At 39.8% G+C, this 6804-nt stretch overlaps 1 pseudogene; it reads left to right on the forward strand.

Moving 5' to 3' along the window:
- The first annotated feature begins 2156 nt into the window (after window positions 1–2156).
- LOC100462102 (S-phase kinase-associated protein 2-like) lies at window positions 2157–3399 on the forward strand (annotated as a pseudogene).
- The last annotated feature ends 3405 nt before the right edge of the window (window positions 3400–6804 follow it).

Below are 6804 nucleotides of genomic sequence, written 5' to 3' on the forward strand. Positions count from 1 at the left end.
ATGGGCTGGAGGCCTAGTGTATTAGTCCATTCTCATGCTGCTAATAAAGACATACCCGAGACTGGGTAATTTGTAAAAGAAAGAGGTTTAATTGACTCACAGTTCAGCATGGCTGGGGAGACCTCAGGAAACTTACAATCATGGTAAAAGTGGAAGCAAACATGTCCTTCCTCACATGGCAGCAGCAAGGAGAAGTGCTGAGCAAAAGGGGGAAAGTCCCTTATGAAACCATCAGACATCATGAGAACTCACTCACTATCATAAGAACAGCATGAGGGTAACTGTCCCATGATTAAATTACCTCCCACTAGGTCCCTCCCATGACATATGGGGGTTATGGGAACTACAATTCAAGATGAGATTTGAGTGGGGACACAGCCAAACCATATCACTTGGATAGAACACAAAGAGAGGAAAAGCAATTTGGTCTCTCTCTGTCAATCCTGGATCTGGAATACACTCTCTTCTTCCCCTGTCCTTGGACATCAGAACTCCAAGCCCTTTGGCCTTTGAACTACAAGACTTATACCTGAGTTCTCATTCTTCAGACTTGGACTCAGCCATGCTACCAGCATCCCAGGGTCTTCAGCTTTTGGATGGCCTGTCATGGAACTTCCCATCTTCCATAACCCTGTGAGCTGATTTTACTAATAAATCCCCACTCATATCTGTATCTCTCTCTCGATATATATATCTATAGATCTATATCTATCTATCTATATATAGATATAGATCTATATATAGATATATAAGTAGATATAGATATATATCTATATATATAGATATATACATCGAGAGAGAGAAATACATATAGATATATAGAGACAATAAAATGTATATATATATTTCTCTATATAGAGAGAAAATAATATGTATATATATAATATGTAGATATATATGTATGTATATATATTTTATTGGTTCTGTCTTATTAGAGAACCCTGACTAATATAACATCCTAATCAACACTTAATTTGGAAAGTTTTTTTAAAAAAATTTAGTCATTCTGGTAGAAAATATTTGAAACTATGCATCTGACAGGGGATTAATATCCAGAATTTACAAGAAACTCAAACAATTCAACAATAAAAAGTTATCCCTTAAAAAGTGGGAAAAGGATATGAATAGACATTTTTCAAAGAATACATACAACTGGCATATGAAAAGAATGCTCAATATGATTAATCATCAGAAAAATGCAAATTTAAGCCACAATGAGATATCATCTTACACTAGTCAGAATGGCTATTATTAAAAAGATAAAAAATAACTTGTTGCCAAGGATGTGAAGAAAAGGAAACTCACATACTGTTGGTAGGAATGTAAAGTAGTACAACCTCTATGAAAACACAGTATGGAGATTTCTAAAAGAAGTAAAAATAGATGTAGCAATTTGATGTAGCAATCCCACTACTGAATATCTATCCAAAGTTAAATAAATTACATAAAAAAGATATATAAATATATCAAAAAGATTCCTGCACATATATGTTTATCACAACACTATTCACAGTAGCGATGATATGGAATCAACCTAAGTGTTAACCAACAGAAGACTGGATAAAGAAAATGTGGCACATATACAAAATGGAGTACTATTCAACCATAAAAAAGAATGAAATCATGTCATTCGCAGCAATGTGGACGGACCTGGTGGCCATTATCTTAAGTGAAACAAGTCAGACACAGAAAGACAAACATCACATGTTCTTATAAGTAGGAGCTAAATAATGTGTACACATGGACTTAGAGTGTGGAATAATAAACAAATGGAGACTCTGAAGAGTGAGTGGGATGGGAGAGGGGTGGTTAATGAGAGATTACTTAATGCGTACAACGTGCGTTATTTGGTGATGGCTAACCTAAAAGCCCTGACTTCACCACTAGGCAATTTATGCATGTAACACAATTACACTTGTACCCTATAAATTTATACACTTAAAAAATAAATAATTTTAATTCCAGAAAGGAAAAGTGGAGCTTAAAAAACAATAAAAGGGAGTGCCCATCCCACTTGAAATGTTGCTAGAGTTCATAGATGTAGCTGCTGCGTTCCTAAGCAAGCTAGGGGCTGCCGTGCACCAAAGCAGGAATCCAGGAGGCAGGCAGCTGTGCAATTAACACATGTACTTAAAACTCCCAAACCTGCAGATGCCATGCACAAGAACCACCTTTAAGAGATTCCAGACCAGAGTAGCAATGTTACCACCAGCTTCATGTGGGGATACGATTCCAGCAAGACTTCTGAACTACTGGCAGGCATCGGGGTCTCTGCCCTGGAGAAGGAGGAGGCAGTCAGTGAGAATATCCCCAAGGAACTGCTCTAAAACCTGGGCCAATCACACAGCCACCCAAGGAAATGGCTGAATAGCAAAAGGAATGACAAAGACTGTGATCATCAACAGGTCTAAACTAAATGGAGAGAACTTTCCAGGTGTTTCATGGGACTCCCTTCCAGATGAGCTGCTCTTGGGGATATTTTCCTGTCTGTGCCTCACTGAGCTGCTAAAGGCCTCTGATGTTTTAAGAGATGGTATTACCCTAGCATTTGTTGAGTCTCTGTGGCAGACTTTATACCTTACAGGTAAAAATCTGAAGCCAGATGTGATTAGTATGGGCCGGTTGCCTTCCACTGCCAACAATCATTTATGACCAACCATTGGTTGAACATTTCAGCCCTCTGCATATACAGCAGAGGGATGCGTTGAACTCAGTTATAGATGTGTCTGCCCTCCATGGTATTCTGTCTCAGGGCTCCAAGCTGTAGAATCTAAGCTTTCTGGAAGACCTATGGCTTTCAGATCCCATTATCAATAATCTTGCACAGAACTCAAATTTAGTGCAACTGGTTGTTCTGGGTTCTCCTAATCCAGCTGTTCCAGACTGGATGAGCTAAATCTCTGCTGGTGATATGACTTCACTGAAAAAACATGTGCAAATGGCTGTTGCGCATTTGTCAGAGAGCATCACCCAGCTGAATCTCAGCAGCTGCCGAAAGAATATCCTGAAATCCAATGTCTCTACTTTAGTTAGAAGATCCCCCAATGAGGGTCTAGATGTCCACCTAAACGTAAGTGATAATGTCATGCTAAAGCTAAAGAATGACTGCTTTCAGATATTTTCCAGCTCAACTACCTCCAATACGTATCACTCAGTCGGTGCTATGATATACCCAAAACTTTACTTGAACTTGAAGCAATTCCCACTCTAAAAACACTACAAGTCTTTGGAATCCTGCCAGACAGCACCCTTCAACTGTTAAAGGAAGCCCTTCCTCATCTACAGATTAATTGCTCCAAGTTAACTACCACTGCCAGGCCAACTATTGGCAACAAAAAGAATTAGGAGATATGGGACATCAAATGCTGACTGACATTGCAAAAGTCCAGTTGTCTATAAAGTATTTATTGCAAGATGGTGTTTCCCTTTTCTTTGGGACAGGGAAAATAGGCAGGAAGCCCAATTGCTGGAGTGCTTGGCTAGTTTTATTCTCAGTTTTCTCTTTGCCTTCATTCCAGGAGTATTAAGCAATGATTTAAGAGGGAAAACAATGTGCTTTTCTGAAATGACTCTAAAGCTTCTATCACTGCTTTGCCCTTAAGGTAAAGCCTTTCAAAAAGGCTTTTTGAAATGTTGGGAGAGTGAGCCTATAATTTCAAGACACCTTAAAGAGCAAAATTTGAGCCACCTCTTCCAAGTGCACTTCTTATGAAGTCTATTCAGAATCAAGCTTAAAAATTACCACCAGCAAACAATCTTCATAGCCTATATGGTAACTTTTATCTATTTAATTTTATAGTATTGCCTTATAAGACAGTTTGGAAGAACAATAAGCTATTTTATTGTGAGGTGAACAGAAAGAGAATCATAGAATAGTAGCATTTGAGGCAATTTCTTCTGGAAATAGGAAAAAATGCATTTTAATTTTGCCTTTAGATTTGAAATTAGGTTAGAGAAACAAATAGCCCCATGTAATTCACCTTAAAACATAAAAATAAATATATAAATAAATAAATAAACAAGAAAAGGTAAAGAATTTGTATAGGATTTGAAAGCTCAAGAGACAATTTTCTATGACAGGTTAATTTGAGGTATCCTTTAATGCTTACTAAGGTACTATGTTTCCAGAATTCTAAATTAGGTGAAGAAATATAATTCTGCTTTTCTAACTTTGTAATCAAATTATATTAACAAGGGTTCTTCAGCTTTTTAAATGACTTGCTTTGTTTTAGAAAGGTAGTATTAACCCAGTCTCTATTCTTGAAAAGTTTCATGGAAGAATTCAGAACTGTAGTTGCCTGCTGTTTTCCTTTAGCACTGGGTTTCTTGAGGTTACTTGTATATTAATTTGGAATCAAGTATTTTAAATTGTCTTTTTTAAATGGTCTCTCACAATAATTATTCAAAACTATTCATTTTATAGGGTAATGGGGCCTAAAATTCCCTAAGAGGAACTGCATGTTCCCTTCAATTGAAAATAAACACTAGAAGCCTGAGCACAGTGGTTCATGCCTATAATTCCAGCACTTTGGGAGGCTGAGGCAGGCAGATCACTTGAGGTCAGGAGTTCGAGACTGGCCTGGTCAACATGGCAAAACCCCATCTCTACTAAAATTACAAAAATTAGCCAGTCATGGTACCACAGACCTGTAATCCCAGCTACTAGGGAGGCTGAGGCGGGAGAATTGCTTGAACCCAGAGGGCAGCGGTTGCAGTGAGCTGAGATTGCACCACTATACTCCAGCCTGGGTAACAGAGCCAGACTCTGTAAAAAACAAACAAACAAACAAACAAAAACAAACAAACACTAGAAGAAGGTATATAGGTATATGTTCCATGCAGTTTCAGCAGTAAGCACTACTTTTACCTATGTAAGAGTTAAGATTCAGGTACTGAACGTTTTGATAGCATCAGTGATTTTTTTTTTTTTTTAAACTGGTACATAGAAGTAAAAAGATTATACTCTGCTTTTTAAAAATAACAAAAAAAACTAGTTTAAATTGATGAATTCCTCATATGTTCAAAATGCAACAAAAAAAGCCAAAACTCATCATTCCTATTAACATTAACTGTTTTTTTAAATCAAAAAAATTTAATGTTAGGAACAATAGTATGAAATGCCCTTATCTGCTCAGACCTAAGTAGTGTTACACAGGAAATTATTAAGCTTCAATTTCTCAGTAGTTAAAAAATGCTAAATTCTACTTGAAATTATTGTTTACAGATTAGTGACAAGGACTGGTCAAGGACTCTGACTTCTGGATGCCCTCAAACATACAGAACTCCCAAACTCAAGTCCAGCTATAACCTACTTTGCATAACCTATTTTGCCAACATGTCAGAGTAATCCATATTTTTGTGTGTGATTTCTACTTTTATAGACTTGTTTTAAAATAAAACACATTGTTGTTAAAAAAAAAAAAAAAAAAAGAGGCCAGGTGCAGTTGCGCATGCCTGTAATCCCAGCACTTTGGGAGGCCGAGGCGGGCAGATCACAAGGTCAGGAGACAGAGACTGTCAGGCCTCTGAGCCCAAGCTAAGCCATCATATCCCCTGTGACCTGCACATACACATCCAGATGACTGGTTCCTGCCTTAACTGATGACATTCCACCACAAAAGAAATGAAAATGGCCGTTCCTGCCTTAACTGATGACATTGTCTTGTGAAATTCCTTCTCCTGGCTCATCCTGGCTCAAAAGCTCCCCTACTGAGCACCTTGTGACCCCTACTCCTGCCCGCCAGAGAACAACCCCTTTGACTGTTTCCTTTACCTACCCAAATCCTGTAAAACGGCCCCACCCCTATCTCCCTTCGCTGACTCTTTTTGGACTCAGCCCACCTGCACCCAGGTGATTAAAAGCTTTATTGCTCACACAAAGCCTGTTTGATGGTCTCTTCACACAGACGCATGAAATTTGGTGCCGTGACTCAGATCAATCCCCTGTCCTCCTGCTCTTTGCTCCGTGAGAAAGATCCACCTACGACCTCAGGTCCTCAGATCCACCAGCCCAAGGAACATCTCACCAGTTTTAAATCAGGTAAGTGGCCTCTTCTTACTCTCTTCTCCAACCTCTCTCACTATCCCTCAACCACTTTCTCCTTTCAATCTTGGTGCCACCCTTCAATCTCTCCCTTCTCTTAATTTCAATTCCTTTCATTTTCTGGTAGAGACAAAGGAGACACATTTTATCTGTGGACCCAAAACTCCGGCGCCAGTCACGGACTCGGGAAGGCAGCCTTCCCTTGGGGTTTAGTCATTGCATGGATGCCTCTCTGATTATTCACCCACGCTTCAGAGGTGTCTGACCATACAGGGACGCCTGCCTTGGTCCTTCACCCTTAGCGGCAAGTCCCACTTTTCTGGGGGAGGGGCAAGAACCCTGACCCCTTCTCTCTCTGTCTCTATCCCTTCTCTGCTTTTCTGGGGGGCAAGAACACCCCAATCCCTTATTTCCATGCCCCGACCCCTTATCTCTGTGCCCCGATCCCTTATTTCCACGCCCCGACCTCTTATCTCTGCACCCAATCCCTTATTTCCACACCCTGACCTCTTATCTTTGTGCCCCGATCCCTTATTTCCACACCCCAACCTCTTATCTCTGCACCCCAACCCCTAATTTCTGTGCCCCGACCCCTTTCCCGCTTTTCTATAGGGTAAGAACCCCCGAACCTCTTCCCTCCATGTCTCTACTCTCCCTTTTCTCTCAGCTTGCCTCCTTCACTATGGGCAACATTCCACCCTCCATTCCTCCCTCTTCTCCCTTAGCCTGTGTTCTCAAGAACTTAAAACCTCTTCAACTCA

Source organism: Pongo abelii, chromosome X (assembly GCF_028885655.2).
Source record: "Pongo abelii isolate AG06213 chromosome X, NHGRI_mPonAbe1-v2.0_pri, whole genome shotgun sequence".
Lineage (NCBI taxonomy): Eukaryota > Metazoa > Chordata > Mammalia > Primates > Hominidae > Pongo > Pongo abelii.